The sequence below is a fragment of the Triturus cristatus genome, chromosome 10 (genome assembly GCF_964204655.1).
Source record: "Triturus cristatus chromosome 10, aTriCri1.1, whole genome shotgun sequence".
Classification (NCBI taxonomy): domain Eukaryota; kingdom Metazoa; phylum Chordata; class Amphibia; order Caudata; family Salamandridae; genus Triturus; species Triturus cristatus.
This window is the reverse complement of record NC_140593.1, coordinates 1090206524-1090222526: the sequence shown is the minus strand read 5'-3', so window position 1 is coordinate 1090222526 and position 16003 is coordinate 1090206524. Positions and strand designations below refer to the sequence as shown.

General features: G+C 50.3%; 1 protein-coding gene across 2 annotated transcripts in view; it reads right to left on the bottom strand.

The window, feature by feature from the left end:
* The window catches only part of UBE2I (ubiquitin conjugating enzyme E2 I), a 141623-nt gene that overhangs the window by 79525 nt on the left and 46095 nt on the right, over positions 1–16003 (bottom strand). The gene's annotated exons all lie outside the window — the stretch shown is intronic.

The following is a 16003-nucleotide window of genomic DNA, read 5'->3' as shown; positions in this document are numbered from 1 at the left end:
GAAAGCAAACAATGAATGAATGGTGAACCAATCAAGGATTTGAGAGGGCTCATCTGTAGTTCCTATGCATTGTTTTTGATTAAGGGAGGCAGGCTGTTGACCGCTAAAGCACGCTCTACTCAAACCTAAAAGAGTAGTGGCATGAAGTCAGGCTACTAATCAATGGTGAGCATTCTTGGAAGGTTAGCAGTACACAAGTGATAGGTTTGTTGAGAAGAAGTGTTTAAAGAAAGTCTGTTTTTAGTGCAGAGTGCATTTATGCATTAAAATGTAAAATCTTGTGCTCAGCATATTTTAATAAAATCAAATTGAGAAACCTAAAGTAACTAAAGGCAAACGATTTAATACTTTGGTAGACGTGTTTATTTTAATAGTGACATATTGTAACTATATAGTAATGTTTGTCAAATAGAAAGAGGGTAGTGGAGTTAGAGTCAACGGTTATGTTTAAAGTAGTCTGGAGTGTTAAGTATTGGAGTCTATATACCTGTATATTAATTTGTTAATGTTTTGATGGAGCATGTGTGGTCATAAGTGAGCGAGTGTATATGCTAATGTCCTAGAAAAGTACAAGGTAGGGGTTTATAAAGTGGAGAAGCATAAGCACACCGTTACGAATGAAGCATACTTTCGTCTCTAAACAGTATTACCATGCTTGATGCCATGTTGTTTATGCCTTTCGCTTACAATTCACATCATGAAATTTAAAACAAGCATTGGCATAGCCAATAGGTCTCGTCTTTGGGACCTTATAAGTATTTAGTTATGCAGCAGGTCCCACAGGCGAGACCCTTGGCTATGCCAATGCTCGTTACACATTAACACAATCCTGATAAAGGTTTCACCTCACGAGTACCAGCTTAACACCGCACTATAGCAATAAGCAACAGAAAGGTGACCCGTCAACCTTTGCAAAGGGCCTCCCACTGCGCGGCAACACACGTCGCTGCGTTTGCAGTAACTTTTCCTCAGTTTGAGATGGAAACTTTTTTTTTAAACTTCAGATTATAAAGAAAATAATAAATTAAGTGGCAGATGCGGCCAATCTGTAATTATGTCCAAAAGCAAGCGTCGCAAAACCACATAATTCCAGTGGCCCTGTTACTAGCAATCACCTACCAACCCATACCTGTGTAACCTTTCAGCAGCACCAACATGTTTTTATGTACACCAGTTCCGGCAGAAATGCCAAATTCGAAAATAATTATTAAAATGAATAGCAGGTGTTCATTGTAGGGGTTCCAACTTCACGGATGGGTTAGAAATTCATTTGTGCCTTGCAAAGACCTGGCGCCTCCACCCCTTGACACTTTCCGTGATCTGCGCACACCACTGCAGAGATGGTCCGCTGCCCCATCCTACAGGCCCCTCCCCGACCAGTTCAGCCGTTTCGGATCCAATTCACAACGTTCTCGAAGAGCGGTTTAATCCTATTTAAGCGCAGCCACGTTTTTCGAAGCTTAGAAATTTCAAATGAAGGGCTGCGATCCCGGGCGCGCGCAATTAAAGTTAACATTTTGCAGAGCGTGGTAAAGGAGCGAAGCAGACCGGTGAAGGGGGGTGGGGAGAGAAGGGCAAGCATAAAATAAACAGATTATATTCTGCGAGGAGAAATATTTGTTTTCTGGGATACTATGGGGTGTGAGAGGAAGAGCTGGGAGCCAGGCATGCGCCTCGAAGCTTCAGATATCCGAATGCTCTTTGTCCTGTAGGGCCGTGCCAGGCTGCTGCGCCTTAAGATACCCTGTTTTCAAATGGCGCTTCTGAAGGATGATTGCTAATATGGCCTTCCCTTGCTTTGTGTAAAGGCATCACTCAAGTGAGCTGGGAGAGGAGATCCGATTTCAAAAGGTTGGAAGGACTCAATCAAAATGGTGTTTAAATATTGACAATTCCACTAGAAACAAACCAGACAGTCCCATAGAATTGCTAGGTGAGGAACCTAGCCTATCACAGGAAGGGGGAAGTACTCATCATTGGAGGAAGGACAAATAAATTAATTCCTTTTAGTTATGGGAGCTCAAAATCAGAACTAATACATTTCTGACAGTATCCTATTTTTTTTAAGATCTAAATTTGTTAACTTAATTAGAGATGTTTGATTGGCAAAGAATCCTTGACTGGGTTGAAAGGAGAAATCCGTAGCATGAAGTTTATATCAGTTATGAGTGATGCTGTTCGAGCCACACACTGGAGCTAATTGTGAAAGAAATTACTGTGACATGGATTTAATTACAAATACTAAAAATGTACGCTACACACATAACAGGAGTAAGTGCCTAGGGGAATGCAGAGTCTGACAAACAGCCTAGACAAAAAGATGGGTACATAATTCATCTTCAGATGAGAGAGCAGTAAGAGGGGATATATAAAATGGAAAACATTGGCAAACTGGATTTTACAAGCTGTGGTCAGTCAAAAACACACTCAAGCAGGGTAGTAAGTACGTTCAGACGCTTATGTAGCGAACTGGAAGCAATAAAAAAAAGAAATCAAAGACTGAAAATCAATAAACTAGCTGACACACAACTGATAGAGCTGGATGACGGAGAAAGGTAATATAGCATAATCAGTGATTTCACCCCTTGTCAGCACACGAGGAGAATGAAAAAGACGAATATCCGAAAAAAAAAGCCTTGCTAATTAGCCTGACAGTCTGTTTTAAGGAAGTATTGCTTACAATTTCAGGACGGTGGCCGAGCCGCCGTCCAGGCATCTATTTATCATGTCAAACGTGTAACCTATTGCAATGCTCTGAATTAGTGTGCAGCGTTTTAACGATGCAGATCAGCGTCCAGAAAACAAGTGTTTGTATTACAAGATCATGGTCCAGCCATCAGCAGCTCTGTCTTACCTGCACGAAGACCTAATTGGTTGGAAGTCGTCCAGGACTGCCTGGAGCTACAACACTCTGGCAAGGTTGCAAATCTTGTCCACCGCAGCACAACTGCTGTGCTGCAGGAAGCGCATGAGCACTGCGCAAAAGCTGAATGGATTAATGCTGCGGCCAGTCGCAGTGAATACCATGTAACACAGAGAAGGGGAAAGATGTCTGACATACTGTCCATGTGACCTTTCCTTCAGAGGTACGTTACCTGTGATAATCCATAGGCGGTAACTCACTCCTGAGATGCTAACCTGAAACACGTGGTCACCACATTCTCAAACCCTTCCATAGACTGGTCATCGCCCCTATACCCGTAGAACATCGCAAGTGGTATGCTGGACTTCTAGGGAGACCGAGACGGTCACACACAGTATGAATGCGCAGTGCCATCAAAAATGCATCACACACATGTATCCGGTTATCTGCGAACTACACAATGCAATATGAAACAAGCGGCCGTGCGGCCGCGAAAGTGATCGCGATCAAACAAAGCGGCCGCAAAAGTGAAAGTAATTGCGGTGAAGCGCGGCGCGAGCCCACTCACATACACTGTAGCTGTAGGTTGGCCTGGTAGCACTTCTTGCAGCCCTCTCAAAAAGTCTCGCCAGACCAGCGCATGCGCTGGGTCAGGCGAGACCTAAAAAATTAACCATCTAGCAGGAAGAAAAGAAACAGTATTGAGTGTATGTGTATTTCAATTTAATAACGAAAACAAGCATTGGCACATTCAACAGTTCTCAAATATACCTGAAAGTACAATCCAGACGCACCAAAAACCAAAATTCTTGGCCATATTGCAGGCTTGGTTCGACGAATATACAGTTTTGGTACTCTGCACCCGACACCAAAACACAATTTAAATAAACAGAAGCAACCATGAGCTAAATGTTGCAGTCACAAGTCCTCAGGGTTTAGAAAAGCTGCAATCAGCACTTTCCTGAGGCAGGCTGCAGGACCTCAGGGAGTCACTAGAAGTCCCTTGAGTATATAAAAGTATTTTTCTATAAAAAGGCGGTTACCGGAGAAATCCACCACTGCACCCACCGTATGAGAATAGCACTGAATTATGAACTGAGCCAACACCCTTGAATGCAGTCTTGTATAACATTTCAAATAAAAATATACCAAAAAAAGCGACAAGCGTGGGGTGTGGAGCACACCAAATAGAAGTAATAGCCTTACCACACCAATTTACATATTCATTTCAAAGAGTCTTTTGCTTCTTTTCCATATTCTACATTAACATTTCAATAAATATTCAAACAAGAGTTTGTGATAGGGATAGGTACTAACAAGGATCTGAGTGCAACTGCTTTATTCTACGGAGGAAAAACCAAATACTGGTAGGTATTACCATGCACTTGTGTGCAAAAAGTAACTTTAATCTATACTTCAAACCATATTCTGCAATACACTTAAGCAAGGTGGGAGTGACAGCAAGACAAGAAACAATGGGACCATAGGAGAGGAATATACGAGAGTGAATGGAGAAGAGGGTAAGCAAAGGAAAGAGACAGAAGCAGTCACCAGGCAGGAGGGTGGGATAAGCACATAGGACTACTTTTACCCCAATCACCAAAACCTAGTCGAAAAACTAAATTTGCAAATACACCCTCCCACAAAATGTCATGGGCTTCACTGACAGCCCATTAAAGCATTCATGCCATGCTGTCTACCACTTAGCAAAAGAAAGCTCCAAGCAAAACCTAAAAGGATCCCTTTGACCAAGAGACTGCACTAGCAAATTTAAGCTGAACCCTCAAAAGCAGTGTTAGGAAAAGGAGTAAGAAGATCAATTGTGTTAAATGGTGTACTTCAAAAGCATACACTGCAAAATGTTGTAAAACACCACGTTTGACAAAGGGATAGGATTTCATTAAATGCTTCAGAAAGCTTATTTATGCTTACATATTTAGCGGGCCCAAAGAAAATGCTGTAAATCCAGGATCAGGAGAGTAAAAGCATTTCCAAAAATAAATAAAATACAAAAAAAACACAATCAAGGAGTTAAACGGGTTCCATAAACGAAATACCTAGTAGAGCACACACTTGCTCTCAATTACAAGCTACACATCTTGGTGGATATGCAGCGTAACAAAAAGTCTATTTCATGCCCCCACCAACAAAATAGAAAGTGAACACAAATGTGACAATGTAACCAATTAAAAATCATTTGACGGACTGCCTGTCCTAGCAATGGCAAACCATGAAAATCAAAGGCTGAAGGGGCCAAACCAAAGCCTACTCTCTGTAATAAGTATTGTACTTTTCTGAACGCTTGATAACATTAGGTTAAAAAATAAAGCCCAGGGGGGCGTGGCCAAGATGGCGGGGTGAGCGGACGCTTCCTCCCGTAGCTCCTCCGGCCCGGCCAAGCTAGAGCCCTTTTCTTACGCTTTTCTCCCCCTGCTGAGGCTCAGCGCGGGAGAGGAGAGTGGCGGAGCATCAGGGGTGCATATTGGTGCTGTTTTGGTTCGGATCGCCTCGGGGGAACCCCCCCAAAAGTTCGATCGAGTTCAAGGGACAACGGCGAGCCCGAGGGGCGGAGCGCAGTGGAGTGCTGTCCGGGCACCTCGGCTGGGCCTGGTGCTGAAAGTTGCGATTTGGAGGGGATCTGGCCCGCCGCTCGACGGAGATTGAAGGAGCCTTGCGGGAGAGGACCCGACGGTGCGGAAGGCTTGGGACGGGCGCCCCGGCACTCAGACTTGTGACGGCGACACCTCGCACTGCGGGGGCCCCTAACCCCTAGCCGAGGTACAGCGGACTCCCTGACGGGGTTGGACCATCTGGGCCCCTGTGCTTGACGGACTGAGGCCGGTGGTGGAACTTATTTGACTGTGGGGTGCTTCAGGGGGCCCGGTGGTGTCGTCGGGCCTGGTCATTTGGGCCTGCTCAGCCCTGCCGCCATTTTGTCCCCGAAGGAGCAGTGGTGGCAGCCTTCGCCGGAGTCCTGGCTGCTGGATGCAGGTGACCCCCGCTGCTGCTGGGCTGACTCTCGGAGGGATGTGCTGATGAGACCCCCCCACTGCGGCCCCCTTGGTTGTCTCGCACGGGCCCCCGCGGCTGACGGTGACCGGACTGGGCCGCCATTTTGTCACCTGTGACGCAGCGACTTCGCTCGTGGGGGATACCCACGTCGAGTGCTTGCCGGCGGCTGAGCACCCCTGGGGCGCCCGGATCTGTGCTCGACTGCGGAGGTAGCGATGTCTGGAAGAGGCGGCCCGAAGAAAGGGGACCGTACCCTGCCGGACATGCTTGGCAGGGCCCAGCAATTGCGGGACAGGGCGCAGCCCTCGCCGGGGTCCTCCCGGGCTCCGGCGGATGTGACTGGGGGGGAGCCACCCGTCACGAGGGCCTTTATGGAGGAACTGTTTAGCTCCCTCAGGGAGGACTTCCAGACACTGAAGCGGGAGGTGGCCAGCGAGGTCCGAGAAGTGCGCAGGGAGGTGGAGGGCCTTGGCGAACGTGTTGAAGTGGTGGAGACGGAGGGCCAACATCGAGCGGAGGAGATAGTCCACCTACAGCAGGACGTTCTCCGCCTCCGGGAGCAGTGTGTGGAGCTCCAGGCCCACTCTGAGGACCTTGAGAACAGATCTCGGAGGAACAACATCCGAGTGCGTGGTGTGCCGACTGCGGATGAGGGGTCCGATCTGAGGGGCTACTTGCAGGCCCTGTTCCGAGAGATCCTGGGGGAAGCTGCGGACTTTCCCATCAGCATTGATAGGGCGCATAGGGTCGGCCGGCAGCGCCAGTCAGTCATCGGCACCCCCACCGGACATTCTGGCATTCCTGCCCGACTTTCCACTGAAGGAACGCATCATGGCTGAGGCCCGCAGGAAACAGCCCCCGACTTTCCGGGATCGGCCGGTGGCGCTTTACCAGGACCTCTCCTCCATCACGCTGCAGAAACGCAGGTCCTTTAGGATTGCCACTGACTTTTTGCGCGAACACGAGACGCCGTACTCTTGGGGTCACCCCTTCCGCCTGATTTTTCGGTGGAATGGGGTGTTACACCAGCTACGCTCCTTGCAAGACATTTGTGGTGTCCTGGGGCTCACGGCGGCGGAGGAAGAAGGAGCTACGCCGTCGTGGAGGTCCTCGGAGAGACGGAACCGGCAGAGGTCAACGAGGCGGCGCTCAGCGGCCAGCGTGGGGCGTCCGGACTCCCCTACCATCAGGGCGGACATGGCCGACGCTCTGAGGGCGGCGGCCGGGGACTCGACCGGCTCCTCTGGCGTGGCCTTGACGGCCTAACACACACTCCGGGGGGAGATGTCTTTAGCTTCTTTACATGCTTGGTACGGGGCGGGGGGGGGATGGAGGTGAGTGGCTGGACGTCCACTTCGTTCCTTTCTACGGACTTGCCCATCTTGGGGCTTGACTGAGACAATGGGGTGTTTGAGTTTGTGGGTGGCTAGTTGCCAGGGTTGTGTTTGGGGTGGGGGAGGGGGTTGTGAAGGTCCCGTCCGATGTTGTCTATGCCCGCTTTGTTTTGGCTTGTCCTGCGCGGCGGCCCCGCGCGCCCCACCCGCTGATTCCCTGCCCATTGCATGGCGCTCCCGATCCCCGTGAGGAATGCCGGGCCTAAAGGTAGTGACCCTTAATGTTCAGGGTCTGAATAACCCGGTGAAGCGCAGAGCGATCCTATCGTTGCTGGAGGGGACGCAGGCGGACATTTGCCTTTTGCAGGAGACACACTTATTGCCCCGAGATTGCCATAGGATGCGTTCTGCTAAGTTCCCTACCCAGTTCTTTTCCTCGGCAGCGAACAAGACGGCAGGGGTAGCCATTCTCCTAGCGAGCTCCTTTCGGGGGGAGGTTTTGCACAAGTGTGCTGAACAGAAGGGGAGGCTCCTTGCGTATCGCATGCGCCTGGGAGGCATAGCATTTACGGTCGGCTCCGTTTATAGCCCAAACGATCACCAAGAGCGCTTCCTAGACTCCGCGCTGGTGGATGTCACTGCTTCCCCCGACCGCCACATTATCTTGGGGGGGGGGGGGGACCTTAACATTGTCTTCGATTCTGTGATGGACAGATCGGGGCAGCGCTTCCCGCAGACGGGGGAACTGTCCCAGGCTGGGAGGGCCCGGATTGCGGAAACGGACTTGCACGACCTCTGGCGCTCCATGCACCCCACGGATAGGGACTACTCTTATTTCTCGCACGCACACCGAACCTACTCACGGCTGGACTACCTCCTGGTGAGTGGACCGATGCGTGCCGCTGCCACGGCGGCGGACATCGGGGTCCTGACCCTGTCTGACCACTCCCCAGTCACCGGCGTTTTCCAGTGGCCGGCGGCCTCCCCCTCTCCGGGGGTGTGGCGCCTCCGGGATACCCTTCTACACAAGAAGTCGGTGGTGCAACGCATCGGGGAGGTCATACAGGACTATCTCACCCACAATAGCAACACTGACACCTCGCAGGCGACACAGTGGGCGGCATTGAAGGCAGTCCTCCGGGGGGAATTTATCTCCATCTCTGCAGCTGAAAATAAGGAGCAGCAACTGAAGAGGGATGAGCTGACAGCTCAGGTCCGGGAGCTTGAGCAGGTCCACCGCCGCACGGGGGCGCTGAGGGTGTGGAGGCAGTTGAAGGCAGCGAGGAAGCTCCTGTCGGCTCTGGATCTTGACAGGGCGGAGTATGCCGCCCTACGCTTGAAACATGCCTACTATACTGGGGGGGACAGATGTGGCAAGCTCCTAGCACACCGCCTCCGGGTTGCGCAACAGCGTAGCGTTGTGAAAGAATTGGCGGGCACGGACGGGGGGGTTGTCTCCGGGGACGCGGAGGTAGCGGAATCTTTCCGCGGCTTCTACGAGGCGCTGTATGCTGAGGAGCCCTCCTCGCCACGGGATGCCGACGGCTATTTGGAGTCGGTGACCCTCCCGGTACTGGATCCGGCTCAGGCGGACCACCTGGAGCGGGACATCCATGTTAAGGAAGTGATTTCAGCTATCGCGCGGCTGAAACATGGCAAGGCCCCGGGCCCGGACGGGTACACGTCGCTATTTTACAAGACGTTTTGCACGGTCGTGGCCCCTGTCCTTACTCGGCTATTTAACTCTTTCTCCGAGCCGGGAGCCATCCCTCCGGATCTCCTGAGGGCGACGGTCGCGGTAATCCCGAAACCTGGGAAGGACCGGGCCCTCTGCGGCTCGTACCGACCCATCTCGCTTTTAAATGTCGACCTCAAGTTGTACACGGGGATTCTCGCGTCCAGGCTGAGTCCACACCTCCCCGGTCTGGTGGAGGCGGACCAGGCTGGCTTTGTGCCCGGCAGACAGACGGTTGACAACACCAAGCGGGTGACGCATGTTCTGGAGAAGGCCTCAAGGATCTCGGGGGAGCGGATGTTGCTGTCCGTAGATGCGGAGAAGGCCTTCGACAGAGTCCACTGGCCGTATCTTGAGCTGGTCCTCAAGAAATTGGGAATCGGCGATAAGTTCCGCACCATGGTATTCAACTGCTATAAGCATCCTTCAGCGTCGGTGCGGGTCAACGGGTGCAGCTCCGGTGGCTTTGCCATAGAGCGCGGCACGCGGCAGGGCTGCCCTCTTTCGCCGCTCTTGTTTGCCCTCTACATGGAGCCGTTTGCTCAGAGGATTCGTAATAATCCGGATGCTGTTGGGGTCCGGATGGGCCAGTACGTCCACACAGTCAGTCTCTACGCGGATGATGTCCTGTTGACCTTGGACGACCCTAGGAGGTCGCTGCCTGCTTGCCTCCGGGAACTGGACGCCTTTGCGGGGGTGGCCGGCTTCAAAATGAATATGAGCAAGTCGATGGCGTTAGACGTGTCCCTGGCTGCGGGTACCAGGAGGGATCTTCAGCGGCTCTTTCCCATGCAGTGGTCCTCGTCCACGGTGCCGTACCTGGGGATCCTACTGGCGCCTACATTACCGGAGATGGTTACGGCCAATTATGCCTCCCTCAGCAGGAAGATCAAGGATGAGCTTGGCCGCTGGAACAAAGGCCTGCTGTCCTGGCTGGGGCGAATCGCGGCGGTCAAGATGACGGTGTTGCCCCAGATACTATATCTTTTCCGGGCCCTCCCGCTCCAACCCCCGGTGGGCTGGATACGACAAATGCAGGCTGACATCTCCCGCTTTGTCTGGCAGGGCCGCAGGCCACGCATGAAGAGGGTCCTCTCCACGCTTGCTCCGGAGGCGGGGGGTCTCGGCATTCCAGACCTCCGTAAGTACTTTCAGGCGGCACAGCTACGCTATCTGGTGGAGTGGAGCAGGTGGGAGTCCGACAAGCATTGGCTCTTCCAAGACCAGGCAGTGGCGGGCCGCACCTTACAAGAGGTTCCATTCCTGCGCCGCGCGCATCGCCCCCCTAATCTTTACGCTTCCTTTGTTACGCGGGTCCCCCTGCGTGTGTGGGACGCGGTCTGTGAGGCCCGGGGTCTTACCACCTTCCCTTCGCCGCTCACGCCCCTTGTGGGCAACCCGGACTTCTCCCCAGGGATGGAGTCGGGGGTTTTCTCCCACTGGGTGCAGGCGGGCTGCAGGGCACTCTTCCAGATCTATGGCCCGGAAGGAGTGGTTCCTTTTCAGCAACTCCGCCGGGAGTTCGGCCTGACGGAGCTGGACAGATTGCGCTACATGCAGGTTCGGCACTGGGCCCTCCAGCCCCAGGTGCGTGCCACCGCCACCCGCCCAATTACACCGTATGAGAGGTGGTTGGCTACTCGGACCTCCGACGCTAAGCTAATCACCGATCTGTACAAATACCTACAACCCCCACCGTTTCACTATTACAACCCCGGGAGGGAGCGCTGGCACAGGGAATTGGGTAGGACACTCAGCCACAAGGAATGGGACAAAATTGCGTATCGGGCGCGGCACTCTGCATATCACACGGGCCTTACGGAGACCTTTACTAAGGTGTCCACATACTGGTACTACACCCCGGAGAGACTGTATGAAATGCATAAACACACTGACAGGGGGTGCTGGCGGAGCTGCGGGCAGGAAGGTACCCTTTCACACATTCTTTGGGATTGCCCAGTGCTGACCGCCTACTGGAAGGAAGTTTTGGACGAGGTGGATAAGCACTTTGGGATAGAGCTGCCGCGACTCCCGGCGTATGTCCTGTTGGGCCTCCCCAATGACCTAATGTACCCACTTAAGTCCCGTAGGGGTAGGCAGATCGCAATTGCGCTGGGGTCTGCGGTTCAGAACATTCTAATCCACTGGCACACAGCCACCGTCCCCTCCATCACCGGTTGGTTGCATAGGCTTTGGCATGTGCTGGGGATGGAGAAGCTGTCGCTTACGGTTGCGGGGGAGATAGACCAATTTGAAGAGCTGTGGCAACCCTTTCTAGCGCTGCTGTCCACTGAATTCCGGGAGCTCACCTGCCCGAGGTATCTTAGGCTTCTCAGGCTGACGCCGCCGGTGACCCCGGCGGACTAGTTTACATGTGAGACGGGGACCTCCCGGGGAGGGGGGGGGGGGGGGGCGGGGCTTCCTGGTGAGGATTACTCTGGTGCGGGACCATAGGACGGGGGGGGGGGGTGGTTTTTTCGTTACTGGGAGGATGGGGGATGGGGGGGGGGGGGGGATTGTGTTCTGTTGAGTTGCTGATGGCTTTCATTGCTTAGATTTGGGGTGTCGGATACGCGGGTAGGGATTCCATAGCTTGCATTTCTAGCCTTCATTTACTGTGTTTTTCCCCCTGACTCACTGCGCTACCTATTGCCAACCCTCTGGAGTTGCACTCTTTTTCTTTGACTGTATTCCATGTATCCTGACCTCCTATCCCCCTCCCCCATGGTTTGTTTTTGTCTCAATAAAAAACGTTTTAAACTTAAAAAATAAAGCCCACTGTAGCCAGACATAAGAAGTACACTGCTCCAAAACTGGTCAACTAAATCATACTGCTATGATTCCAAAATTGCACTGTGATCACAAATCCAATCCCTATAAAAAACAAAGTAAAATCTTTTATGCAGGTAAAGTACCAGCAGGAAGTTAGGAAGGCAGGTAAGACGTTGGTTTGGGAAAGGAAGACAAGCATGCAAGACTAGAAGCAATATCCCACCAATGGCATCCATTAAACTAGAAAATATTAAATCTCCTGGTTTCTTTAGCTTCCCAACTCTCACCATTTAAACATTCGCCCAGAAGAACTATCACCCTAAACCATATGAGGAAAAACCATAAAAAATACTGATCTCACCGAACTCCACACTGTAGTAACAAAAGGTGCTCGACAGAACCACCTATGCACAATTGCTGCTAATTGGTTTACGAACGCATTCCAGAAAGGTCAATGCCTAGTCAACCACTATAAACAGATCTGTCTCCTTTAAAATTTAAGGAGACGTTTAACCACCCCAGAGGTCTGCTACTACTTCACTTGGATTGACTTGTTCTGGCCAGTGTCTCAAGACTCAAGCCTGGAAATAATAAAAGACACTGATCGGTCATAAACAGCACCTTAACCTCATTTTTTTTTGGGTCGGGGGTGGGGGGGGGGGGGGGGCGGTTGCAGGAGAACACTGGATAAGATCTCAATAGCCCTGTTGGAATAATGCACTTGCACCGCCTTCAGCGAACAGGCAGGGTTCTCTCACCCTTCTCTGTGACAAGTTGGTTTCATTCAAACTCCGTGTTAGAAGTCAGACGATCCTTCCAGAGAAACTCTTACCTGCAGGGATATTCTACATATTCAGTTAAAAAAAATAAAAAAGCACACAATGTTAAAGGAACATTCTAGTTAAGAATTGTAATAAAATCTTATTTTAAATTTAAATAAAAAATCCTTAGAAATTCAACGAAAGTAAAAAAAAAAAAAAAAAAGAAGGGATGTTATCGGTATACTGAAATCCACCCGTTTTTCCTCGGGTAATTATAACTTGCATCTCACCATACAGTGTCCTCATTAAGTGATTTCAGATGTCATTAGGGGTGTTATCAATGCAGTCATTAAACATCAAGTCCTGAGAGATATATGTGAGGCTTCTGGCCTGAACCACTGCACCCCCCTGCTGGCACAATATACCCCATGGACCCCGCCCCCTCCACTCCCCCTGTGGGAAGCATGAGTTTTGCTTCAGCTGTGGCCAGGCCCTGCGTCCCACTGCAATTCTCCTGGGTTGGTGAAATCACATGAGGCTTCGCAGCAGTGGATCCACAGACCCCCCCCCCCCCCCCCCCAACAAGGCCCATAGGCTCCGATCCATAAGCTGTCCCCTAATATCTCATTATGATCTTGTGGGACTAGACCTAAAATGCCAGCCGCAATTTTTCCTTCAAGTTGCAGTCAGCAAAACACAAGTGCTGGAGCTTGTTCCCAAGGAATGAAATAAACATACATTTTGAGCATTAATTCCTCAAAAACTACTGAACTGATGTATATCGAGTCACCAAAAGCACACTTTCTGGATCAAGATCTAGCGTTCTGACAAATCTGGTGCAATTCCATTCAGCGTTTGTGATATTGCTATACAGATTTCCTATGGAAAATTGCATAGTGAAAACATGTTCTAGGACCCTTTTCTCCCCCCTCAACCCCGGCTTGACAGATCAGCTTCTTCCTGAAATGTTTGGTGAGGCTGTGACTTTTGGAAAGGTTCTGTGAAGATCTGTCAAACGTCGCTATTAGCAAACCAAACAAGCATTGGCATAGCCAACTGATCTCACTTTTGGGACTTTATAAGTGTTTAGCAAGAGATTGTCTTTGCCAGTGTCTTTATGTTATGATGTAGCGCATTGGGGCTGCTGTGCAGCATGTTGAAAAATTATATATATTGTCACGTTATATATAATCAAGAAGACACTTTGTACAACATAACGTTGCTATTAAAATATTTGTCCTTGCAATCCTGGCAACTTCTTCCTTCCTGTTCTAATACTAGTTTATTATAGCTTTGTTATTGGGGAGGGGGGGTTTGGAGGATCGGGGGGGGATACGGGACGGATGGGGACATAAACCAGTGGGTGGAGGTTGGGGGAATAGTACCTGAATTACAACGCAAGCAGCGGGAGGACACTAGGAGAGAATAAACAGATGCCAAATTTCGAGGGTAGACTGAGGTGGGTTAAGCTGAGGTCTTGGTGTGCAGGGGTGACGCTGTGGTACAGTAATGAGGTAGTGGTGGTGCTGCACTGGTGCTCAAGTGGTGCGGAGTGATGCTGAGTTGGTGCGGTGGTGATGCTGAACTGCTACTAAGGTGGGGCTGACCTAGTGCCGAGTTGGTGCTGCACTGGTGGTAGTGCACTGACTAGGTGGTACTGTGCTAATGCAGAGATGGTGCTCAGTGATGCTAAGGTGGTGCTGGGCAGAGGTGATGCTATGATGGTCTACGCTGGTGGTGCTGCATTGGTGCAGTTATTGATGAAATGGTGCAGTGCCAAGTGATGCTGCTGCGCTGATGGTGGTGGTGAAGCTGCTGCACTGCTGCCAGGGTGGTGGTAGTGATGCGGCTACTGCGCTGATGCCGAGGTGGTGGTGGTAGTGATGCTGCTACTGCGCTGATGCCGAGGTGGTGGTGGTGCTGCCGAGGTGGTGGTGGTGGTGGTGGTGGTGATACTGCTGCTGCACTGATGCAGAGGTGGTGGTGGTGATGCTGCTGCGCTGAGGTGTTGGTAATGCTGCTGATGCCGAGGTGGTGGTGGTGGTGATGCTGCTGCTGCAGTGGTGATGCTGCACTGATGCCGAGGTGGTGGGGATTCTTCTGCGCTGCTGCCGAGGTGGTGGTGATGCTGCACCGATGCAGAGGTGGTGCTGGGGTAGTGCATAAGTGCTGTGAAGTGGTGCTGAGTGACGCGGACTGGTGCTGCGCGGATACTGAGGTGGTGTTGCACGGTCTACTTTCAGGATATATTGTTAAGTACCCTGAGATTACATGCCGCTTTTGGAGAGCACAAGGAGGAATCCCTGGACATTGATGGTTGTCAACTTTATAGAACAATTGAAACCTAAACAAAAGCATCAAAAATTGAAAGTGGGCAATTTAAAGCTGCTTCCATTTTCATAAAAATGAAGCAATAACAGCATGTTTATCTCTTAATTCTTATCCAAATAATCACACTGTCAGAAGCACAATGTAAATAGGTTGATACTACTGTCGGCTGTCTTCTTAAACACTTTCATTAGGAAAGGATATTATTTATTGTTTGGTGATTTGAGCAAATGACCAAAAAATGTTACAGGATGAAAAACAGCATCCTGCTGAAAAAGTGCTTGTGAAACCAACGACAGTGGAAAACGAAATAAAGACATGATTTGCAGCCCTGGGATGAGTGTTCGGAAAGCCAAACAAACCCAGGCAAAAGAAAAAGTAGTGCACTGAAACGGATTATATTGCCGATAGTGAAGTGACCCATGTAAACGAGCCAGTCTCCAGGGAGTGACCAAAACAGCAAAATGAGTAACAAATGTATACTATTTACCAACAAAAACAAAAAGGAACAACAAAAGGCACATAAAGGAACAACTCGAAAAGGATGGGCGGGCTAAAAGCCCGTTCAGTAGATACAGCATGACTAGAGAGACGGCGCATACGCTGCCTACACGAGACCTAAACAGTCTATTTGATGGAAATGTGGTCAGTACTATAACTACGCAATTGGGACTGTGCAACTTAACACACATTTCATATTAAAAAAAATAACCCAAAAACGCCACAAGTTCCACCCCAGCCCTGGAAATAGACAACTGTTGATATTTCACAACAAAGGGGTTTATTTCTTATGTACAATCTGCACATATATTATGTATTAGAATGATGGTAATTGTTATGGTAATCTCAGCAGTCATAAAAACAAATTTAGTTAGAAAAACCAAAAGCATTTCACATCGCTACTTGCCCTAAAAGATTAGCCTAATCCCTACCCAATATCTATCAAATGCACATCAGCCTCAAGGATATTATCTTGGCTAAACTATTAGTTATCTCCCCAACTATTTTATGGTAAGCCATGCAACTATCCCCACAGAAAGTGGTCTGCCTGCAGACAGATAATGGTGTTCCGGTATGTTCCCTCAAGAAATCAGTTTTTGTGTCCCAGTTTACTGGCATTTTGTACCTTTCTCCACAATGGATTCGCCAAGGAGAGGGGAGCAGGAGTTGCTGTGCAGACTTCCGTATATGCACTCTA